This window comes from Adiantum capillus-veneris, chromosome 5 (genome assembly GCF_014529385.1).
Source record: "Adiantum capillus-veneris isolate H3 chromosome 5, ASM1452938v2, whole genome shotgun sequence".
Lineage (NCBI taxonomy): Eukaryota > Viridiplantae > Streptophyta > Polypodiopsida > Polypodiales > Pteridaceae > Adiantum > Adiantum capillus-veneris.
The window spans coordinates 101,620,220-101,643,701 of NC_140935.1; the positions used below are offsets into that span (position 1 = coordinate 101,620,220).

The 23,482-nt window shown below is 42.3% G+C and overlaps 1 pseudogene; it reads right to left on the minus strand.

Moving 5' to 3' along the window:
- Positions 1-17,369: 17,369 nt before the first annotated feature.
- Positions 17,370-17,669, minus strand: LOC147457832 (calmodulin-2 pseudogene; annotated as a pseudogene).
- Positions 17,670-23,482: the final 5,813 nt, after the last annotated feature.

Genomic DNA, 23,482 nt, shown 5'->3' on the forward strand with positions numbered 1-23,482 from the left:
AAGCAAAGCTACCTTTGTCCTAGTGGGCCGCATGCCCTAAACGTTTGACCATATTGTTGTAGTCATCTACTGTAGGGTTAAAAACACAATCTTGCTTATTTCTAGCTGCGTTTCAGAAGATCACTGCGACGACATGAATCTAAAACAATTGCAAAAGTGACCGTATCTGGCTGTAGGCCTTGTTCCACCATCTTGTCAAAGAGAGAGAGAGAGAGAGAGAGAGAGAGAGAGAGAGAGAGAGAGAGAGAGAGAGAGAGAGAGAGAGAGAGAGAGCAAATTCATCCTTCTCAAGGCGGGCATACCCGGCCATGCTTATTAAAAGCATGTGGCAGTTTACTAGAGGAAGACAAGGGCCATGAATTCATGCTTATATTTGTAGAGAGCATTTTTCGCAGAAACGTATCAAAATTGGGAATGCTTTCGTAGATATGTATGCAAAATGCGATGCATTGGAAAAAGCACAGGTTGTGTTCTATGCTCTCCATGGGCATGGTGAAGAAGCATTAAGTTGCTTTGAGCAGATGTAACCAGGAGCTTCTCTGCACAGGCGTGAGCCACTTGGCACAGCAATAGCCCTTGATCAAATCTACTGTGTCAGGCTTGTGCCAGCTTTATTTAATATATCATGCAGAGATGACGCTTTATTTATCACGCAGCAACAATGCAATTCAGTAGTAATTTAAAGCAAGTGCTTTTCCTCCATTGAAAACCTCCCACTGTAGTAGCATATAATTGCATTCTTAATTTTGTGGTTAAGAATGAAAAACTGTAGATAGTTGGTGCCATTGCGGATGGCAGGTTTAACCTCATTTGCCATCCTGAACAGCACAAGCTTTCGAGTGTTTCCAAGACTGGAGTGTTATGACTAAAATGATCCTTATGCTTTTGTGTAGCATGTGAAGAGGCTTATTCTGAAACCTAAACGTGTAGGTAATGTCACAAATAAGCAGTAGGAATAGGACAGATCTGTCGTACCTGGATACTTGGGCAGCTCCATCTTCAATATATTGCTCCATGGCATGTGCAGAATCCAGATGCTTAATTATGTCCTAGCTTTTGTGTAGAAGGCATGTAGCTTGGATCTTGCAAAACACATGAAAGGATTGCGGATGTTTTGATTGGAGGGAACAGGTGTTAGAAATTTAGAGGACATGGACAATTGCACCTGGCCACATTTGCAGGAGCTTCATGTGGGGGAACAGTTCCTGGAAGGGATTGGTGCTCTCCAAGCTCTGAAAAAATTGTGGTTTGATAGTCTGGAGTACTACTGGAGAGAGAGAGGTGTCGCGACAACTAGACAATTGCTGGTGGAGGGCAAAGACTTACTAATGGGATGCCCAGTCCTATAGGACATGGGTGTGACAAGTGGCCTTTTTAAAGACGTCGAAGTAATGAAGCCAACTTGGAGGGGCTTACGGGTGCTAAGGCTGAGTTTTGTCATCTTTTCCATGGAGCTTGGAGATGCAATTGCATCCTTAGGGCACTCTCTCAAGCATTTGCAGACTTGGTGTTGTGACAAGATTTAGAGGTGAATGTCTTTGCTGGGCAGCTTCTGAGGCTCACACGTCTCACCATCGGCCATTGTCCAGGGATCGTGGAGGTCAAGTTTGGGTTGGAGGCCCTTCCGATCTTGACAAGCTTGAAAGTTTGTGATGTGTCTGAGATGTGTGCTTGAGGAATTGATGCTGCTAGAGGATTTAGAAGTAGATTGTTGTTCAATGATGCATACCAGCACTTGTACTCTCACTGGTTTGGTTCACTTGGAAGATCTCAGTACATGTATGCCAAATGTGGTAGGCCAGGAAAACCTGGTTGTTCTCAAGAGGTGCAAAGCGAGGACATCGCTCCAGATGGAATCACCTATGCTTTCATCTTTAAGGCATGTTGCACTACGCAAGAAGCTGATAGGGGCAAAAAAATTCACGAGAATAGTCAAGGACTGCTGACAAAGGGAATTGTGCTTGGCATTACCTGGGTCAACATTCTGTATAAGAAGCTGTGGACGGTTTTCAGCTGATGCAATCACCTATGCTTACATCTCGAAGGCATATAGTTTAAAAGCTTGTGCAATAATAGGAGATGCAAACAAAGGGCAAGAATTACATGTCCCTCAATTGTGGATTTGATGTAAAACTCCCCAGCTTTATATGAAGATTGCAACAGAGGGCCTGAGGCGATATATCAAAAACCTTGCATCCACGAGTGCAAGTGTCTTCGAGGATCATTATGGTAACAATAGCGGTACCAGTCTAGCCACCAGTCCAGAATTCACCAATGTTAGGGCATTTCCCTCTTTACAAACTGTGTGATCAATCCTGCTAAAATTTTATGCCCTCATGTCCACTTTGACGTTTACTCTTTCCATTCTATCGGCCTCTGCCATCTGCATCACCAACGGCCTGATAACATCAGCAGAAAAATGTATTGAACGGTCCTGTGAAGGCAATGAGTTTTGGTGATTCAACTTCAGATTAGGCCAACTAATCGTAGATTGAAATCTGATAACTTCTATTCCAGTAGCACTAGAACAGACCTCTGCCATGGGTTGATCGTACAAAATATCTGATCTTTGAGAGTGCTCATCACATCGGCAAGCATTCGAAGTACCGTCTAGCTTGATGATTTACAGAATATAACCAGGATTTGAAAGGTCTCCGGTATTCCTTTTTGATTCTCCCCCGCTTGCTGCTGCATGGGCAAACTACGCGGAAAAGAGTTTAATCCCCACCTGCACATGGCCCTCCACCCTTGCTGCACTATTGCACACGCTCTCAGAAGCAAAGCAGAAGCAGTCAGGTTGATCAGAGCGATGGCAGTGGTAAGAGCGAAAAAACGACTCATGAAGTGCAGACTTTGGAACATGAAAAGATGACTTGTGGATCAAAGCTTCACCTGGTGCAGTAGCTTGACTAAATAACAAGACCTCAACTCCCGCCTCTCTCTCTCTCTTTCTCTCTCTTTCTCTCTCTCTCTCTCTGCCTGCTGTGTGTTGTGAGGTTGTAGGGGACACTGCCGATTGAAGCTCCTTCTGACACATGTCCGGAGGGAGGGGCCGGAATCCCTTCCCCCATTATAAATTATAGTGAGATAATTAGAGAGAGAGAGAGAGAGAGAGCGCTTGCAAATGGAATCTCTCCCTCACGCTCTCTCGACATTGGACTCATGGAGGCTAGAAGCATAGCACAAAAAGTAGTTCCCAAAAAAGTAGTTCCCTCCTTTGACGTTTGAACTCCATAAAAAGTAGTTCCCAAAAGCATCCCGAGATCTCGTGCCATAGTATGTGTGCCACGATACTAAGATCAGGTTTAGAGGACTTGATGGTAGGGGATAACTTTGTGCACAGGCCAATCAAAAATGTGCAGGTGGATGTGTATCTAGTTGTTTAAACACATCTCTCCAAAAATGTTTGTTAAACTTAGAATCACAATCACTCACAATATTACTAAAGAATCTCTACATATTGTCAACAAATAATTTTGTTAATTTTGGAGTTTTTATTGTGGAGTTAGTTGGAATAAATTTGCAAAGTTTAGTCCACCAATCGACCACCACACATACTGAGTCATGAATTCGTAAAGTGGTTGGTAAACCCTTGATAAAATCGATAGAGATACTCTCCCATTACCATTGGGAATCTCCAAAGCATCTAAGAGACCTCATGTGCTTTCAAACACTCTACTTTATTAACTTGACATTTTTGGCAATGCAAGACAGAGTCTCGAACATACACATGCAAACTTGGCCGAAAAAACTGTCATCGTAAACATGCATAAGTTTTCTTCATGCATGGGTGCCCTACACTAGGATTATCGTGATATTCATAAAGAATTTGATGATGAATATATGTATAAGAGGAGGAGGAGGGGAGTACTAGTTGTGGGAGAGGGAGTGCGAGAGAGGACATTTGGAGGTTGAGAAATACAAAAAGAAGGAAGAGAGAGAGAGAGAGAGAGAGAGAGAGAGAGAGAGAGAGAGAGAGAAACTACCTACTAAGAAAATCAAGAGAAAGAATGACTCAATGGATAGAAAGAGACGATGCTCCCTTTGATATATATATATATATATATATATATATATATATATATATATATATAGAGAGAGAGAGAGAGAGAGAGAGAGAGAGAGAGAGAGAGAGAGAGAGAGAGAGAGAGAGAGAGGAAAATAAATTATGAGAGATGGAGAGAAAGAGGGGGGGGGGGGGGAGGGGGAGAGAGAGGGGCGGGGGGAGTTGAGAGAGGAGGGGTTTGGAAGTTGATGGTGCGATGTGGAGGAGCAAGAGAAGTTGGGGTGGCTCAGAAAAATGCCACTTGCAGCTAGTGGTAGAGGCAAGAATGGGTGGCATTTGGTGTTAGTGTGTGGTAGGGGGGGGGGGAGCTTGCTCCAAATCTCACTTCACGAAGCTTGCTTATTCTCCTTCCCCTGCAAAAGTGATGGACCCAAAGTGGTGGAGAAAGACTCACTTCACGAAGCTTCCTTATTCTTCTTCCCCTGCAAAGGTGATGGACCCAAAGTGGTGGAGAAAGACTCCTACTCATCACAATAAAAATCCTAATTTCATCTAGTTTTGAAAATTCTAGTTGTTAATGTCCACATTTGTATAATGCACGCTCTTCGCAAAATTGTGGAGAAGTTATTGTATCTTTATATTGAGTTTGCTTGAAGAATCAAGAAGTCAGGTGAGCGGTAGGTGGCTCTACAGGCACTTGAAGTAGTATCGTAAGATATTGGTCTCCATGGTGGGAACATCAAAATTTAGCAAGATAAAAAAAGATCAATCAATGGCAAGGATGTGCCTTTTCAAACCATCCATCAGTGGAGTCAAGGCACACACATTGAAACCACTAAGCATAGAAGATGTGAAGTTAACAAGATGCAAGGGTATATACCACTCCAACTATGTTAGAAAAGTAGAGTATCTACAATGGAAATAGCTACATGTCATAATAATCAATATCTAATTCTCCTAAATGATTTTCTCATATTAAACTGATCATTTAATGTGGGGAAGTGCCAAGGGAGAAAAAGCTAGAATATTGGTTAAGTTAGCAGACCGGCCACAGTAGGGATCCAAAGGAGGGAAAATAGGGATCCAAAGGGGGGGCCATCTGCAAAAGAGCCATGTGAAACAATGGGCTAAAAAGACCCTAAGGTTCAGCCCATTAAGACTTCCAAAATGCTAAGGTTCCAAAATTCAAAGGTTGTGTCCAAAGGTCAACCTTAGAGAAAATTGGATGCTTAGTGTGTGCCCAAAAAGTCTTTCTACATCCCTACATGGGAGGGGGCGAGCCCCAAAGCTAGGGGATGAGAGAGAAAGCCACACACACACACACAGGCTCCCTTTACACAAAGGGAATGAGGGACACATGTCAGCTCCCTAGGCCAGATGCCCACAAGGTGTGCCCAATTCCTATTGGAAGACCCTTGAAGTGGACCAATGAGAATTAGGCTAGAGTAAATCTAGTTTAATTAATTTAAAAACATTTAATAAAAGAAACCAATAAGAATTAAGTGTCCTAGAAGACTATTGGGCAGTCTCCCAAGGGGTCCAATGAGCATTCAGGAGCCCCATGGCTTGCCTGATTCCTATTGGCCAGGAGGCAAAGGGGTCCAATGAGAGTTTAGTTTAATTATTTAATTATCTAAAGCTCTCACAAAAGGGGAAAGGGGGACACATGTCAGAAGGCTATCACTTATGCTGCTTAATCCCTATTGGCTTGACCTGGGGAGGTCCAATGAGGCAAAAGCCTGACTAATTTAGCAGCTAGGGCTCGCCCAAGAGAGGGGGGGGGCTGATTTTTGCTTGGCAGAAACACACACACTCTCACACTTGACCATGTGTGAAGAAAAAATACTCTATCTCTTCCCAAGCTTTAATGGAGAGCTCATCACCTACTCCAAGCTTGTGAGATAGAAGCCTACATCAACACTCTCTTGGCATGTGGATGCAAATCCAACCAAGAGCCAAGCTTCAATGCATGCTCATCTTCTCTACCAAGCTAATTACTAAGCTAAGCTATGCTAATATGAGTGATTATGTGAGGAGATGTACTTCTTTCTCGTAAGATACTTCTTTTTCCTCTCAATCTACTCTCATACCCTGCTAGCTCTCACCATCTTCGAAGGTGTGTGAGGTCTTGGGTCTGAGAACGGGGATAATTCAAGTTGTGTTTGATTAAGTGTTTTGCTTGGTGTATGAAGCTTCCATCTTCATTGCACTAGCTAGTCTTGAAGGAACACAAAGAATTGTATTGTACAATGTCTCTCTTGATGGGAGAAACCATAATACAAAGCCTTTTGGAGGGGGGACCGGCTCCATGCAAATCCGGTCCTCAACTGTTGTCAATAGCTTAATTGCTCTCTCTTTTGAAAGTATTGTCGATGCTATCTAACTAGGTGTTATGCTTTTTGTTGCTCTCTCCACCCAAGCACTCTTGTAATTCTCATTAAGAATCAACTCTAATGAAATGCCCACTATGTCCATGCTAAATTCCGCTACACAAAAGATTTTAGGCCATTAAATGTTACATTGGTATCAGAGCTCAAGGTTTCTCTTTTCTTGCTCAAGAAGGGAGGTCCTCAAGCTAGCTACAAATGGTTGGTATTATTAATTGCCTGTGAGTAAGTAGAATAGGGATTTTTCAGCCTTGCAGTGCGCCTGCCTTTGTGCAGTTAACGGGGCATCACCGTCGAGAGCTATGGTCTAAATAGTGGAGTCCTACGGGGCTTGCCTACAGCTTAACCACTATTGAGCTATTAGAAGCTTGACAGGAGCCGGTGCTGTTTTGGTGTCGAAAGACCCTCTCTTCTATTCCTTGCAATTAATGGTATTCGAGCCGCGGGTACAGTAGCTTGAGTGCTTTTTCTAAAGGGGTAAAGAGGAGTAGCAACTAGGGCTTGAAGTGCCAAAGTACACCTAAAACGTTTACACCTAAAAGTTGTTAGAATGGCTGACAATATTAAAGAGAGTGAAATTAATGTTGATAACTTTGATTTTGCTCATGAGCAAGCTACTAATGATGCTTCAATGCTTGTTAATTATCTTGTTTCTAGGCTTCAACAAGCCATGGGCAATCCATCTCTCCAAAGTGAAGTGCAACGGCAGCTCCATGCTCACGGGATTCTCCAAGCTCATCACCATGACGAGAGAACACCTAGGAAGCCTCCTTGTGAGACTACCAAAAAGGGTCTCTCTCCGATTCGGGAAGAAGAAGAGAATCCATATGAAGGGCTCAAGAACTTACTTCTTGATGATGCATCTCCTTCCCAAAGGAGAACTCAAGAGCCTCCACCAAAGGAACTAGAAAGAAGCGAGTCTCCCGCCACCTCGGCGGAGATGGCTCCACGAAGACGGCGGGCTAAACGCTCTCCATCACCACCAAAGCGGAGAAGACCATCACACTCTTCTCCACGCCATAATTCAAAGAGGGATGATAAAAAGCAAGAGAAGAAAAAGGCGAGAAAGAGGACACCCTCTTCTCCATCTTCTTCATCCTCTTCCTCTTATGAAAGCTATGGTGAAGACGACAAAGATCAAGACAAGAAAAAGGCGAGAAAGAGGTCACCCTCTTCTCCACCTTCTTCAAATTCTTCATCTTCTGAAGAAAGTGATGGTGCAACTTTTGAACCATCAAAAAGAAGAGGCCATAGGAAATCCTATGCCGCATGGAAGAGGTCGTCCAAGCTAAAGAAATTCAAAGAGGGAGGGAAGAGCATCTCTTTCCTTACCTATGATGGCACCTTCGGTGCTACAGACAAAGTTTTGGCCTTTATCCAGCAATTCGATGCGGCGTTTGGAGATGAGGGCTTCACGGAGTCCTCTAAGCTACGCCATGTAGCTATGCACTTTCAAAAGTCCGCCAGACAATGGTGGTCTAGCCTACGAGCCAACGGTGAAGCTCCACGAACATGGAAGGCTTTAAGAGCTTCCATTATGAAGCAGTTTTTGGCCACCGATGCCAAAGACAAGGTACTCACCGAATGGCGAAGCTTAAAGCTCTCTCCCAATGAATCCATCCACAAATATGTAGACAAGTTTTGGGACCTACAACTCAAAGCCACTGTCTTCAAAAAGTTGGATTTTGGAGAGCAAAAGCAACAATTTTGTGCGGGCTTAACCGAAGAAATGGCAGAGTATGTCAACTCCCAAAGGCCACGTACCATATCGGCGGTAATACACCATACTATGGTGGCCTCGCGAATCAATTTCCAAACGGGGGGTAAAAGAAATAATAAGCCCCCGGAAAACAAAGGTTCCAATGAGCCTAAGGGGAAGGACAATGTCCAAAAGTCTCCTAAGGGCAATTCCAACAAAGCTAAAGAGAAGGGAGTTTACAAAGGAAAGAATAAACTCTCTCCTGAAGAGCTTGAGCGTTATCGTAAAGATAACCGGTGTTTCAAGTGCGGCGAACAAGGGCATGCGTACCGCGCTTGTCCCCAAAAGAACAACCGCCAAGATCCTCCTAGAGCTTCTTTGGTTGAAATCCAAGAGGAGGAGATTCATCAAACTCACCACAAAGGATCTCCTCTATGCCATGCTTGGGGAAAGGTAAGAGAACATGATGCTTTTATTCTCTTTGACCCTGGTTCTACTCACAATTTTATATCTATGGAGTTAGCCACCAAGCTAGGCATACAATCCTACGAGATGGGAGATATCCTACCCGCAGACAGTGCCTTCAAGGGGCAAGAAGCTTCAGTCACTCCCTTAATCGGGAAATTGAGGCTTCATGTCCAAGGCTATGTGGACAAAGAGGATTTCTTTATCTCTCCTCTCAAGCATGAGGATGTAATCCTAGGGGCACCATGGTTTGACCGTCTTGCTGCCCATGTTAAATTTCCTGAAAGGAGAATCTCCTTTAAGTTCAGGGAAAAGGACATGTATATAGATGCTAGGGAGATGGGTAACACCATCCCCATTGTACATACACCAGCTTTCAACAAGTCAATAAAGAGCTCTATTTCCGTGTACATGATTTTTGTTAAAGATTCTCAAAATGAACCTAATGCTTTAGCAAAAGAAAATAAAAGCAACCAAAAGGAATTAGAGTTATCCAATTTTCTCAAGGGGTTTCAAGATGTCTTTATTGACGACATCCCTTGTGAGTTACCTCCTAAACGAGGTAATGACGACCATGCAATTGAACTTCTTCCAGGAAGTTCACCGCCTAACAAACCTCCTTATAGAGTTTCTCAAGCTCAACAAGAGGAGATTATGCGGCAAGTGCATGAGTTAATTGAGAAGGGCATGGTTAGGCCTAGCTCATCTTCATTTTGCTCACCTGTGCTATTAGTGCAAAAGAAAGACGGCACATATCGTATGTGTGTCGACTATAGAGCACTAAATATGATCACTATCAAGAATAGGTTTCCCGTTCCACGGGTAGAAGACCTATTTGATAAGCTACAAGGATCGACCTACTTCAGTAGGATTGACCTAAAAAGTGGCTATCATCAAATAAGGATAGTTGATCAAGACATTGTAAAGACCGCATTTCGTACTACATTTGGTCTTTACGAATACATTGTCATGCCTTTTGGCTTGACTAATGCACCAGCCACATTTAACCGCTTGATGGAGAAGCTGTTCAGACCTCATCGAACCTTCACTGGAGTGTTCTTTGATGATATTATCATCTACTCTAATTCATTAGAGGAACACAAGCAACACCTCCAGGTAATATTTCAAGTTTTAAGAGAGAATAAACTTTATGTTAATCGAAAGAAAAGTGAATTTTTCTTGCAAGAGATTCAATATTTAGGTCACATTATCTCTCAAGATGGAATCCAAATGGATCCATCCAAGTTAGAGGTAATAAAAGGATGGCCTAAACCAAGGAATCTTCATGAACTAAGAAGCTTTATAGGTATGTGTGCATACTATAGACGCTTCATAGAAAAGTTCTCACAAATTGCGGGACCATTACATGACCTAACAAAGAAAAATGTTAGGTATACGTGGTCTGCTAAGGAGAACAATGCTTTCGAAAAGCTTAAAGAAAAGCTTATCTCTCAACCTGTGCTTACACTACCGGATCTCTCAAAACCATTTGAGGTCCAATGTGATGCTTGTGGTGATTGCCTTGGGGCTGTTCTGCTCCAAGAAGGGCACGCCATAGGCTATGAGAGTCGAAGGCTCGACCCTGTTGAGCAAGCTCTAGGCATATACGAAAAAGAACTCCTTGCAGTTCTACATGCCTTAGACTCATGGAAGCACTATTTATTGGGGACTCCTTTCATTCTGCGAACGGATCACCAAAGTCTTAAGTACTTCATGACGCAGACCAAGCTCTCCGACAAACAAATGAGGTGGGCAAATTTCCTTTCGCAATTTCATTTTCATATTGCTCACATTGCTGGCAAGCATAATCAAGTAGCCGATGCACTCTCAAGACAACCGAGAGTGAATGCGGTTTCCATAGCAACTCACAATGATCTATCTTCAATGATAGATGAGTATGCTATTGATCCCGATTTTAGAGATGTGATTTCAGCCCTTGCATTAGGGAAGAAAGAAGAACCATTTACTTTACAAGATGGTTATCTTCTCTATGGCAATAGACTATGCGTTACTAACTCACTACGTGAGAAAGTAATGTATGAATCTCATGCTCCCCCATATGCGGGGCATAGAGGGATTCAGTCTACCCTAAAGGGAATTGAAACATATTTCTATTGGCCTACCATGAAAGTGAACATACATGAGTATGTTTCCAAATGTGTGGTATGTCAAAAGACAAAATTTGATAGAGGGAAGCAACTTGGATTGCTTCAACCCTTGCCAATCCCTAATTCACCGTGGGAGAGCATATCCATGGATTTTATCTTTGGATTGCCTAAGTCTATCCATGGGAATACGGGAATATGGACGATAGTAGACAGGTTCAGTAAACAAGCTCATTTTATACCTGTCAAAAAGACTATCAAAGCCCATCAAATGGCAACCCTCTTCATTTCACAAATTTTCAAGTACCATGGCTTGCCAATGTCCATAGTGTCGGATAGAGATCCTAGAATGACCAGTAATTTCTGGAAGGGTCTCTTTGAGAATTTAGGAACAAGGCTAAACTTCTCTTCGGCCTATCATCCACAAACTGATGGCCAAAGTGAAATAGCTAACCTAACTATTCTCGATCTACTAAAAGCCTATGTAACGGAAGTAGATCAAAGATCCCAATGGGAGAAGTACTTACCCTTAGTAGAGTATGCTTACAATAACACTGTACATACTTCTACAGGAAAAGCACCTTTCGAGGTAATTGAGGGAAGATCAAAAAGTCCCTTGCTACTTAAGGTACATGGGAAGATCTTCGCTGCAGATGAGTATAGCCGAGACCTACAAGAATCTTTCCAAAAGATTAAGGATGCTATCTCTATCTCACAGCAAAGGCAAAAGGCTGCTGCTGACAAGCACAGAAGAGCCCAAGCCTTTAAAGAAAACGATTGGGTCTTGTTAAAGTTTCCCAAGGCTCGATTAAGGCACACTACGGGCAAGAATCCTACGGGCCACCAAAAGTACTATGCTAAACTAGCAAAAAGGTACTATGGTCCCTTCCAGATTCTTAGGCCAATCAATGAGATGGCCTATCAACTTAAGTTGCCCAATCATTGGCTCATACACAATGCTTTTCATGTGAGCCTCTTAAAGCCTTACAAAGGAGAGCCACCTCAAGAACCAACTATTGAAGACCCACCGGAGATCGAGGACCACGAGGATGTGCTGCAGCCCGAGTCCATTCTCCGACATGAAGACAAGGTATTAAGAGGCGGTAAGACTATCAGACGATATCTTATTAAGTTTAAGAATTATCCTTTTGAAGATGCTAGATGGATGCAAGGCATACAATTAAAGGATAACCTAAACCTTGTCAATGCTTACAATGCCTCCCAAGAGTAAGCAAATGTACAAAATGTTAAAAATGAACAAAAATTTTTGTCTTATAAGACTCTCTTTTTCTTTATTTGTGCACAAAAATGAAGTAGTATGCATGCTTAGATCAAGTTTGCGGAGACGACGTCTCCCAAACACCAAGTAGAGCTTGTCACTCTACTATGGAAGACTGATAGGACTAATGTGCAGACATGCTTGCGGCAGCCTCAGGCTCTCAAGCGCCAAATGGACTAGTCATCCATTATGGAACGATGTCGTAGGGTAACATAGGGATCCTCTACCCGCTAAGAAAAGGACTCATGCGTATGCTTTATCTTCTCTACACCATAGTCGAGGACGACTATGATTTCAAGAGAGAGGTAATGTCATAATAATCAATATCTAATTCTCCTAAATGATTTTCTCATATTAAACTGATCATTTAATGTGGGGAAGTGCCAAGGGAGAAAAAGCTAGAATATTGGTTAAGTTAGCAGACCGGCCACAGTAGGGATCCAAAGGAGGGAAAATAGGGATCCAAAGGGGGGGCCATCTGCAAAAGAGCCATGTGAAACAATGGGCTAAAAAGACCCTAAGGTTCAGCCCATTAAGACTTCCAAAATGCTAAGGTTCCAAAATTCAAAGGTTGTGTCCAAAGGTCAACCTTAGGGAAAATTGGATGCTTAGTGTGTGCCCAAAAAGTCTTTCTACATCCCTACATGGGAGGGGGCGAGCCCCAAAGCTAGGGGATGAGAGAGAAAGCCACACACACACACACAGGCTCCCTTTACACAAAGGGAATGAGGGACACATGTCAGCTCCCTAGGCCAGATGCCCACAAGGTGTGCCCAATTCCTATTGGAAGACCCTTGAAGTGGACCAATGAGAATTAGGCTAGAGTAAATCTAGTTTAATTAATTTAAAAACATTTAATAAAAGAAACCAATAAGAATTAAGTGTCCTAGAAGACTATTGGGCAGTCTCCCAAGGGGTCCAATGAGCATTCAGGAGCCCCATGGCTTGCCTGATTCCTATTGGCCAGGAGGCAAAGGGGTCCAATGAGAGTTTAGTTTAATTATTTAATTATCTAAAGCTCTCACAAAAGGGGAAAGGGGGACACATGTCAGAAGGCTATCACTTATGCTGCTTAATCCCTATTGGCTTGACCTGGGGAGGTCCAATGAGGCAAAAGCCAGACTAATTTAGTAGCTAGGGCTCGCCCAAGGGAGGGGGGGGGCTGATTTTTGCTTGGCAGAAACACACACACTCTCACACTTGACCATGTGTGAAGGGAAAATACTCTATCTCTTCCCAAGCTTTAATGGAGAGCTCATCACCTACTCCAAGCTTGTGAGATAGAAGCCTACATCAACACTCTCTTGGCATGTGGATGCAAATCCAACCAAGAGCCAAGCTTCAATGCATGCTCATCTTCTCTACCAAGCTAATTACTAAGCTAAGCTATGCTAATATGAGTGATTATGTGAGGAGATGTACTTCTTTCTCGTAAGATACTTCTTTTTCCTCTCAATCTACTCTCATACCCTGCTAGCTCTCACCATCTTCGAAGGTGTGTGAGGTCTTGGGTCTGAGAACGGGGATAATTCAAGTTGTGTTTGATTAAGTGTTTTGCTTGGTGTATGAAGCTTCCATCTTCATTGCACTAGCTAGTCTTGAAGGAACACAAAGAATTGTATTGTACAATGTCTCTCTTGATGGGAGAAACCATAATACAAAGCCTTTTGGAGGGGGGACCGGCTCCATGCAAATCCGGTCCTCAACTGTTGTCAATAGCTTAATTGCTCTCTCTTTTGAAAGTATTGTCGATGCTATCTAACTAGGTGTTATGCTTTTTGTTGCTCTCTCCACCCAAGCACTCTTGTAATTCTCATTAAGAATCAACTCTAATGAAATGCCCACTATGTTCATGCTAAATTCCGCTACACAAAAGATTTTAGGCCATTAAATGTTACACTACATATGGAGTGAAGGACTAGGAGCCAGCTTCTCGCAATGCCAAGTGTGGGGCTCCCAGAATGCCAAGCCTCGCTATGTTACTGTAGTGACAGTGAGAACCACGAACAAAAATTTCATACCGTGGGACAGAGTCGACTCGACTAGTGCATGGAGGCTACAAGAGGGTGTCATGCTCTTGAAAAACACGCTCAATCCCTATCTACTCAGAGCTACACTCAATTGCATGTCAGGCAGCAAATGCTAACTACGACACTACAAGCAAATCTCGTCGATTCACCAAGCAAACGATCTCCAAACAAAACAAAACTTATAGGACGGGTAGACAACATCTAAGAATGCATGCTTGAACCCTTAAATCCTCGTTTTGACCACTTGTCAAATTCATGCTTATTATCTACATGGTAGATTTGACCTAACTATTTTTAGCTCTGAATACACCCTAGAGCTTAGCAATGATGTTCCTACACTTTTCCAATGCATAAAATGCAGTTTTGTTGTGTAAATCTTGAGTTATGAGCAGATTAAGGAGTAGATGAGAAACAAGAAAAATGTAGTTTTACCACGAGAAAAGCACAATGTCGCAAAGAGCTTTCACCTATGAACGCAATGAAGCAGACGACACTTCACACGGACACTTCACAAGGGAGTTAAGAGCTTGAGAAGAAAGGAGGAGAGTACACAGTGCTATGCAAAAATGTCATAACACTCATTATCCAAAAAAGTCTCTCTAGGTTTTACAAAAAATAGCTTTTATACCTTAGCCAAAGGTTCAAGGTTCAAAATGAGAAAAAGTTCTAAGTCACGACAGCCTACAATTGCTTGATACAATCTCGAAGCACGGACACTTCACGAGGGAGTTATGAGCTTGAGAAGAAAGCAGGAGAGTATTCAATGCTATGCAAAAACGTCGTAATGCTTATTATCCAAAAAAGTCTCTCTAGGTTTTACAAAAAAAAATGGCTTTTATACCTTAGTCAAAGGTTCAAAGTTCAATATGAAAAAAAGTTATAACTGACAACAGCCTAGGATTGTTTGATACAATCTGGAAGCATGTAGCTCCACTCTGTCTGGCTCATAATCACATAGTAGTTACAAAATAATCCCGAAATCAAAAGGACTCCAACATATTAGGGCTATGGATGTCCAGAATGATCACAAAAAGTGAAGAATTACATCATAGGTTGTATGTAGGCTCCTCATGTTAGCTATGTGCTAACCTTTCCCCTCCTCCTAGACTAGGTCATCCTCGACACAGCTTCAAGGGATTGGGTAGTGTTCCGGCTAGCGGGCTTTTGCTTCTTGAGGGCTTTGAGAGCATCATAGTAATTTATCTGGAATTTCTTGTCTACTTTGGCTAGGATTGCAAGTCAATTGAAGCATTGAGCTCCATTGCCGTGTAGCCCACAAACCTAGCTCAAAGGTTTTCCACCACGGGGCCAAAGATCTTGGATCTCAAAGTGAAAAGCCACGTGTAGAATGCCTCCTCAAATGTTTGTATGTAGTAGGAGGGTAAGAACACCACTCTAGCATAAAATCCCATGTAGAATCCCTCCTCAAACATTTGTATGTAGTAGGAGGGTAAGAACATCGCTCTAGCATAAAATCCATAGACTACTTCCTCTGTTGTGGTTAATCTCATAGATCGTAGTAGAGCCCTTTAAAAAAGCCATCCATGGCGCATCAGTCTGCTCTGCTTGGTGAAAGATTTGGATGCATGTTAGAAGCATCTTGGGAATATTTATGAACATTATACATGCCAGATTTGGAATCTGTTTATATCGATCTCAATTGCTTCAGAGAGGGTTTGAATCGTGTAGTCCTCTATAGCTCTACCTTTGGGAGGAATAAGTCACGAGTAGTTCAACCATGTTGAATATTTCTTTAAGAGAAATTGATGGCTTCCCCAACTCCGCACTCTTGGGACTGGCCAAAAGGTAGGGTCCTTTCTTATTTAAGGTGGTGCCTAAGTGTAGAGGAGAGGTATCTTGGATGTCATTTGAGCCAGTACATACACCAAGCTGGGTGTGGATCAGTGTTGTCCACAACTTGTTCTTTCACGAGTCTCTCCTTTACCTTGAGGATTTCATACTTGATGAGTGGAAATGGGAGTGATTGTTCGTGACATGTTCTGTCATGTGCTAGGAAGTGAGTTTTGATACAATGGCAAAGTGGAGAACTCTCTGTTCCCATGCCATGGCTTCTTTCCAATGTCTTCTGTCTCTCTCTCGATGTTTATTTTAAGGGATTTTTTTTGCCTCAGCAATGAAATTATCTATCAGCCCTTGCTCAACTTCTAGCTCCACTGTGGAGGATTCTGGATCCACTGCAGCTGGACCTGTTTCTTCTTCTTGATGTAAGAAGTCTAGGGCAGCAACTTCCATTGGTAGTATGTCCAGTTCGGTTTCTTCTTTTAGCTTTTTCTTTCCCTTGAAATGCTCTTGAGTGGCTGCCAATGTTGCTTGCAGCTCACCCATTTGCTTCTTGTATTGCTCTTCCTTAGCCATGAATGAGAGAGTTAACTCTCTCCGCTACATTTACTCTAGCTTTAGCTCCATTTCCAATTCCTTTTTCCACTTTGAAGTTCTTGGAAGGCAAGCTTGGACCCTTGTAGTGTCAAAACGATGAATTCCAAAGAGCGAGCAAGATTTTTCGAGCAAATAAAAAATCGAGCAAACAAATCAAATTAAAGCTCAAGGAGCTTCTATAGATGTGCCACCTCTAATAGCATCATGGACTTTCTTAAACATCAGAGGCTCGCGGGTGCCTGCTTTACCTTTGTCTATGTTTTCCATAATTTACCAAGATTTTGAGAAGAACTTGGGACACAGAGAGACAAAGATACAGAGATAGCAACAGGTTAGCTTTCGAGATTTGAAGCCACTGGTGGAGATAAATCGATAGGCCTAGGCTAAAAGCTATCCGAGTGGGACCACTGATGGCTTAGACAGACAGTCGCCAAAGGTGGCTAAATTGAATCCACTCAGAGAATGCTAGCCTCTTTATGTAGGGTTTGTCTCTCTCTCTCTCTCTCTCTCTCTCTCTCTCTCTCTCTCTCTCTCTCTCTCTCTCTCTCTCTCTCTCTCTCTCTCTCTCTCTCTCTCTCTCTCTCTCTCTCTCTCTCAAGTTCTTACTTAGACCCATCCAATACGTCTATATTCTAGGGTGTTCTTCCTTTCTCCTTGAACAAGATGTACTACAATCTTCAATATATGCCTCATAGGTCTTCTTATGAAGCTAGAGATGCTCTACCAGTATGCAAGCTCTTTTTAACTTTGCATCAACTGCCCCCCCCCCCCCCCCCCTCTCTCTCTCTCTCTCTCTCTCTCTCTCTCTCTCTCTCTCTCAAGCGGAATAAAACCATGCATGATGCAACCATGAATAAATGTCATATTTGAAGGGTACAAACAATTAAGCCATCATTGCTCTATATGATGGTGGATTATAACAACGAGCATAATAGTGCCACTCCAACGCAACATCGAGGTTTGAATTTAGCATTGTTTAACTTTTACACATGTCAAAAGCACTACTTTACGAGCATCGTCCTCACAAATTCCTTGTAATTCATACGTCCATCACCATCAATGTTTGCCTTTTGAATCAGTTTGTCAACCTCTTTATACGTTAACTTCTCTCCCAGACTTGTCATCACATGGCAAAGCTCTGCAGCAAAATGAAACCTATTCTCGTTCTTATTGAAAACCTTGAATGCTTCTTTTGACTCCTTCTCAAAGTCACTATATACTTCATCTTGCGAGCCATGAGATTCAAGAACCCATGAGAAATTGATCATTCCATTCTCATCTGCATCCACTTCATTGATCATCTCCTAGACCAAAAGCTTTTTTAAAACTCCAACATCTGCTCTCTGTTGAATTACTTTGTCATCGTTCCAAAGAAGGCACACACAAAACAGGGTGCAAAAGAAGATGAAATGAAGAATGGGGATCCGCAGCAAGAAGGATGATGAAAAATGGCAAGTGGGTCTCTCTCACTGCTTATAAACATTAGGATCCTTGACTTCTCTCTCTCTCTCTCTCTCTCTCTCTCTCTCTCTCTCTCTCTCTCTCTCTCTCTCTCTCTCTCTCTCTCTCTCTCTCTCTCTCTCTCTCTCTCTCTGTGTGTGTGTGTGTGTGTGTGTGTGTGTGTGTGTGTGTGCGCGCGCGCACATGTGCACCTTCAGATGCTTCGAGCAGCTAAAAAAAACTATTGGCCCATAAATAGATAAATCAAGAAAGACCAAGCGTGCGGAACACTCTAGCTTCAGGGGGGGGGGGGGGGGGGGGGGGGGGGGGGGGGGGGGTTGGGAAAAGTTGGAGGGAGAAGAAACCAAACGCGTTTCGCTCTTTAGAGAGCTCATCAATGGTGTTTCCGTGGAGATTGGAGATTGTAAAGAAGTTTTGGGAAGGGAGTAGGGGTTTGTTTAAGTAGGGTGAGTTTAGGAGGGAAGTGTTTGAAAAAAAAAGGGAGAAGTAGGTTTTGAATTTTGAAATTAGACTTCAAAAAGACTTAAGTCTAGTTGTGTGTGAAAGTGACATGAGAACGAATGCTAAGGGTGAGCCTTATTTGACATAGGTTTTAAGAGGGAGAAAAAGAGACTCAACTAGGGTGAGTTAGTTGAGTTGGGAGGGTTTAAGCAGAAATTTAGAGCGAAAAAGTCTTACCAAAAATTAGGTGATACTTATGGAAGGATTCCAGAGATTGGTTTGGGTTTGATAGAGCTTTGGGTAGAACAGTAAGGGATATGGGCGATACTTGTTTAGGTAGGGAGAAAAATAAATTTATTTATTTAGCGGTAGAGATTTATGGTAAAGTATTGACAACGGAGGTTTAGAGTAGTGCCAGAGGAGGTTTAAAGTCGTGACCAAAAAAGGTTTTGCCCCTTTGTGGGGTACAAAAAAGGTTTTGCCCGTACGTGGGGTGCAAAGAAAAGGGTTTTGCCTATAAGTGGGGTACAACAAGAGGGATTTTGTTCATATGTGGGGCACAAAAAATTGGTTTTGCTTGTAAGTGGGGTTCAAAGGTGGTTTTGCTCATAAGTGGGGTTCAAAAAGAATTCTTAAGCTCATAAGTGGGGTACAAAACATGGTTTTGCTCAGAAGTTGGGTACAAAAAATTGTTATGCTCATAAGATGGGTACAAAAAATACCCTTGAATTACAAGTAGGGTACAAAGTCGGGATAGATAGTGACAAAGTTTGGGTATACTTAGATGTGGAGCAAGTGGTGATAAACATGCACCGAAGTAGTATGATCCATCAACCTGCACAGAGAGTAAGGTAAAGACAAATGAGGGTAAGTTAGGGTAGGTTGAATGTCATTATGGTGCATAAGGTTTGTTTTTTAGGAGTGTATGTAAATTGGGTCATGTGGTCCAGCATGTGATGGGTTTATCTAGGTGGGAGAGGTTTGAGAATTTAGGCAAGCTTGATGGATAGGTTTACCAATTGCCAAGGAGGGTTTAAGTTTTCTAGTTTCGGGGGTAAAAGGTATTTTGAAGATGGTTGGGGAGTGGTGGTTTTTTGTTGAGGAAGGTTTAATCAAGAGGTTTTCCCTTTCTCAATAAGAGATTGAGCTGAATACTTTGAGAAGCACTTGCCTAAGATAGCCTCTTTTCCAGGATTCCTTGTGCTAAGGTAGTATTTGAAGGAGCTTTCGCGGGTGCCTGCTTTACCTTTGTCTATGTTTTCCATAATTTAGCAAGATTTTGAGAAGAACTTGGGACACGGAGAGACAAAGATATAGAGATAGCAACAGGTTAGCTTTCGAGATTTCAAGCCACTGTTGGAGATAAATCGATAGGCCTAGGCTAAAAGCTATGCGAGTGGGACCACTGATGGCTTAGACAGACAGACGCCAAAGGTGGATAAATTGAATCCACTCAGAGAATGCTAGGCTCTTTATGTAGGGTCTCTCTCTCTCTCTCTCTCTCTCTCTCTCTCTCTCTCTCTCTCTCTCTCTCTCTCTCTCAAAAAACGCAGCCGTTTTTTGACCTAGTAGACAACAGTCCACTCTTTTGATCATACTTTTTCTCCGATTTGGGTGATCTATAGCCTCAATCGAAGAGCACGAAGTCCTTTACGCATTGATGTAAAGACAGAAATTTTCAAAGTTATGGAAGGAATTTCTGTAGCAGCATTTCCGAAGTGAACAGGTTCAACAAAATTGATTCTCATCTCCTATTTTACATACAATGTCTTCCGGCACTCGCAAGGGTTCTTCTTCTTCAACAAGGTCCACAACCATTGTGGAAAATGATCCAAAATCTCCTAAGTGTGGAGATAGCAACACAACCACCCAACCAACGACATCGGAAACCATGATCATGGCGTACTTGGTATCATTGCAAGAGACCGTAAACAAACAAGGCGAAGACTTACGAGCACTTGCAATGGAGAATGGCACACTAAGGGTACTTGTGGTTGAGAATGAGAATCTCAAGAGGACACTTGAGATGCAAACAACACGTTTGATGCAACTTGAAGAGGAAGTCAAGGAATGTAAACGCTCTCTTGTGGACTTGAATGCTTTGAAGGAGCGGATGAGCAAAGTAGAGCATGACCATGTATTGAAAGAGGAGAAATTTGACACTATGAGCCGGGATGTATGCGACATGAAAAATGTATGCACAAACAAGTCTTGGGCTGATGTATGTGGTAGCAATGTGGTTTCTAATTCCTCACTCATGCAAGCTATGGTTCAAACAAAGAATGTTGAGAATGTGGATGTGGAGGAGTTGAAGGAACGGGAGCGACGTTCCAAGAACATTGTTATTCGTGGAATTCCCGAAGAGAAGTTAAAGACACCTCCTTCTCTTGCCATTGTTATTGAAGATTTCTTCAAAACCCACTTTGGCATGTCCGGAGTTATGGTCTATGGAGCACATAGAGTGGGGAAGCAAGGAGCTCCTTGCTCGGGAGAACGGCCAATTGTATGCACCATGCCGGATGAGACCAAGCGAAAGATTATCCTTGATAATAGTTGGATCTATTTGAGGGATACAAAATGTTTTGTATGTGAAGATCGCACTATTAAGCAACAAAATATGCGTCGCAAGGCATATGAGGAAAAGAATAATAAAAACAAGGAGATCTCTCATGAAGAAAATGTGCCCAAGGAGGAGGCAAGTCTCTCAAGCAAATAGGGATGCGTGACCTATGAGACCGAGTTACAATTGAAAATATGCTTTTGGAATTGTAATGGATACCCATGGAATGCGGGGGTTGGCATTGATGAACTAACAAGCAAAGCCAATGTTGTACTTCTCTTTGAAACTTGGGAGCATGATACACAAAGGATTAACGGCTTGGAGGATTACAATGTACATTCATTGATGTGGTCAAAGAATCTAAAGCAACGAAGAGGACAAGGAGGGTTAGCATGTATGGTTAAGAAAGGATTGGAAGATTTTGTATCAATTGTGAAAGATGACAACTACAAACGTTATGTATGGCTAAAAATTATGACACCAAAAAGAGCACCCATTTTTGTAGCGGGTTGCTACATTCCTCATCATGATTCTCCCTTTTATGCTTGCATGGATAGAGATCAACCATTTTCTGATTTGGAAGAGGACATTGCTTATTTCAAAGGTGAAGGTGATGTTATTGTATTTGGGGATATGAATGCTCGCACAAAAACATTGCAACATGATACTCAACAATTTGATATGCCATACATTTCAAGGGAGTTGGAGGAAGTTCACTTGTATGATCGTACTTCAATGGATGAGAAAGAGCCGGATCACTATGGAAAGTTACTTTTACACATGTGTAATAGCACGGGTATGCTCATTGCCAATGGTGTATCTTTGTGGAGTGGAACCAATAGATTTACATGTAGGAGACATAATGGGGATAGTGTGATTGACTATATGCTACTCTCTGAAGCCATCATGTATCGCATAAAGAGTTTTATGTTTGGTCAATGGACCCCGGAATCCGACCATCGCACCTTATGTATTAACCTTTCATGTGGAGAAGCAACTAAGCATGATAATCTCAGCCAAAGGAAAGAGAAGTTATCACTATGTATGGATTTCAAACGGGCACCAATGTACATTGAAATGGTTGAGCAAAAATTATGGATGACAAAGCTTCAATGTGATGCACCATTGGAAACTAAATGGGAAGCTTTCAAGAAAGCTATTTGTTCTTGTGCGGAAGAATGCTTTGCCATAAAGCATCTCCATGGTATCAACAAAGATAGATCACGCAAAAGGTGGTTTGATAAAGAATGTCAAGATGCTCGAAAGTCCTTGATAAAGCTTGATGCAACTATGGACAAAGACAACTATCAAAGTCATTTGCATACATACAAGGCATTGATTCAAAAGAAGAGAAGAAGATGGGAAGTAAAGCAACAAGAATTTCAAGTCCAAGAAAAGGCACATGCATGTGGAAGATTTTGGAGAAACTTGAGAGGCAAGCGGGTTGAGAATTTTGGTAACTTGAGTCTAGTGGATATGTACACACATTGTAGGCAATTATATGAGCAAGCAAATACTGAAAAAATGCCATTTTATGGTTCACTCCCATGTATGCCGTCTTTTTTTACTATTGAGGATGTATGCGGTGGGCTTGAAAAGTTGGCCACTCGCAAAGCGGGAGATCTTCAAGGTATCAAGCCGCAGATGATCAAATGGACGGGAGATTTTACCCATGAGTGGATGTGTGATATGTTCAACCTTGCACTTCAACATGGTATGCCTTATGATTGGAGTACTAATTGGGTTAAGCCTTTGTATAAAGGAGGGGATGTAAAGAATGTAAGCAACTACCGGACTATAATGATTGGGTCTCTTATGGAAAAGTTGTTTGGGTGCATAATGGAGATGAAATTGAGTGATTGGGCTGAAGAGAATGACAAGCGTGCAAAGGGACAAGCGGGTTTTCGTCGATGCCATAGCACCATTGATCATCTTGTCACTCTTCGTGTTCTCATGGAGGAAAGTCGGTTGAAAGGCAAGCGATTGTATTGTTGTTTTGTGGACTTTAAGAAAGCCTTTGATATGATTCCACGTAACAATTTGTGGAGAAGGATGGAAGAACTCCAAGTGCCAAGTGGGTTTATGCTTGCGGTTTCTCGAATCTATGAGAAGGTGATTTGTCAATTGCGCATGGGAAGAGAAATTTCAGAAATTTTTGTAAGCACTATTGGGGTTAAACAAGGATGTCCATTGTCACCAACTCTCTTTCGTCTATGCATCGATCAATTGGAACAAATGGTACTTGACTTTATGCAAGAAGAAGGCATTGAAGAGGTCACTATTTGCAATGCGGTAATCATGCTTTTGTTGTATGCGGATGATGTAGTGCTTCTAGCACACACTTTAGAAGATGCACAAAAGCTTATGGTTGTCCTTGAGAACTTTTGCTTGCATAGTGGGCTGATTGTAAATGAATCCAAAACAAAGGTTATGCTTGTGAAAACCAACCATAAGGAGAAGCCATGCATTGTGTACAACAACGAGACACTTGAAGTTGTTGAGAGCTTTAAGTACCTTGGCCTTGAGGTTCCATCCAATCACAAGTGGCATGAATGTGCTATGCGTCGTTTGGAAGCGAGAAAGAGAGCATATTATGCATTTGAGAACATGTGTAATGCGGGAAACATCAAGTGTTGGGTTCTCAAGAAGTAT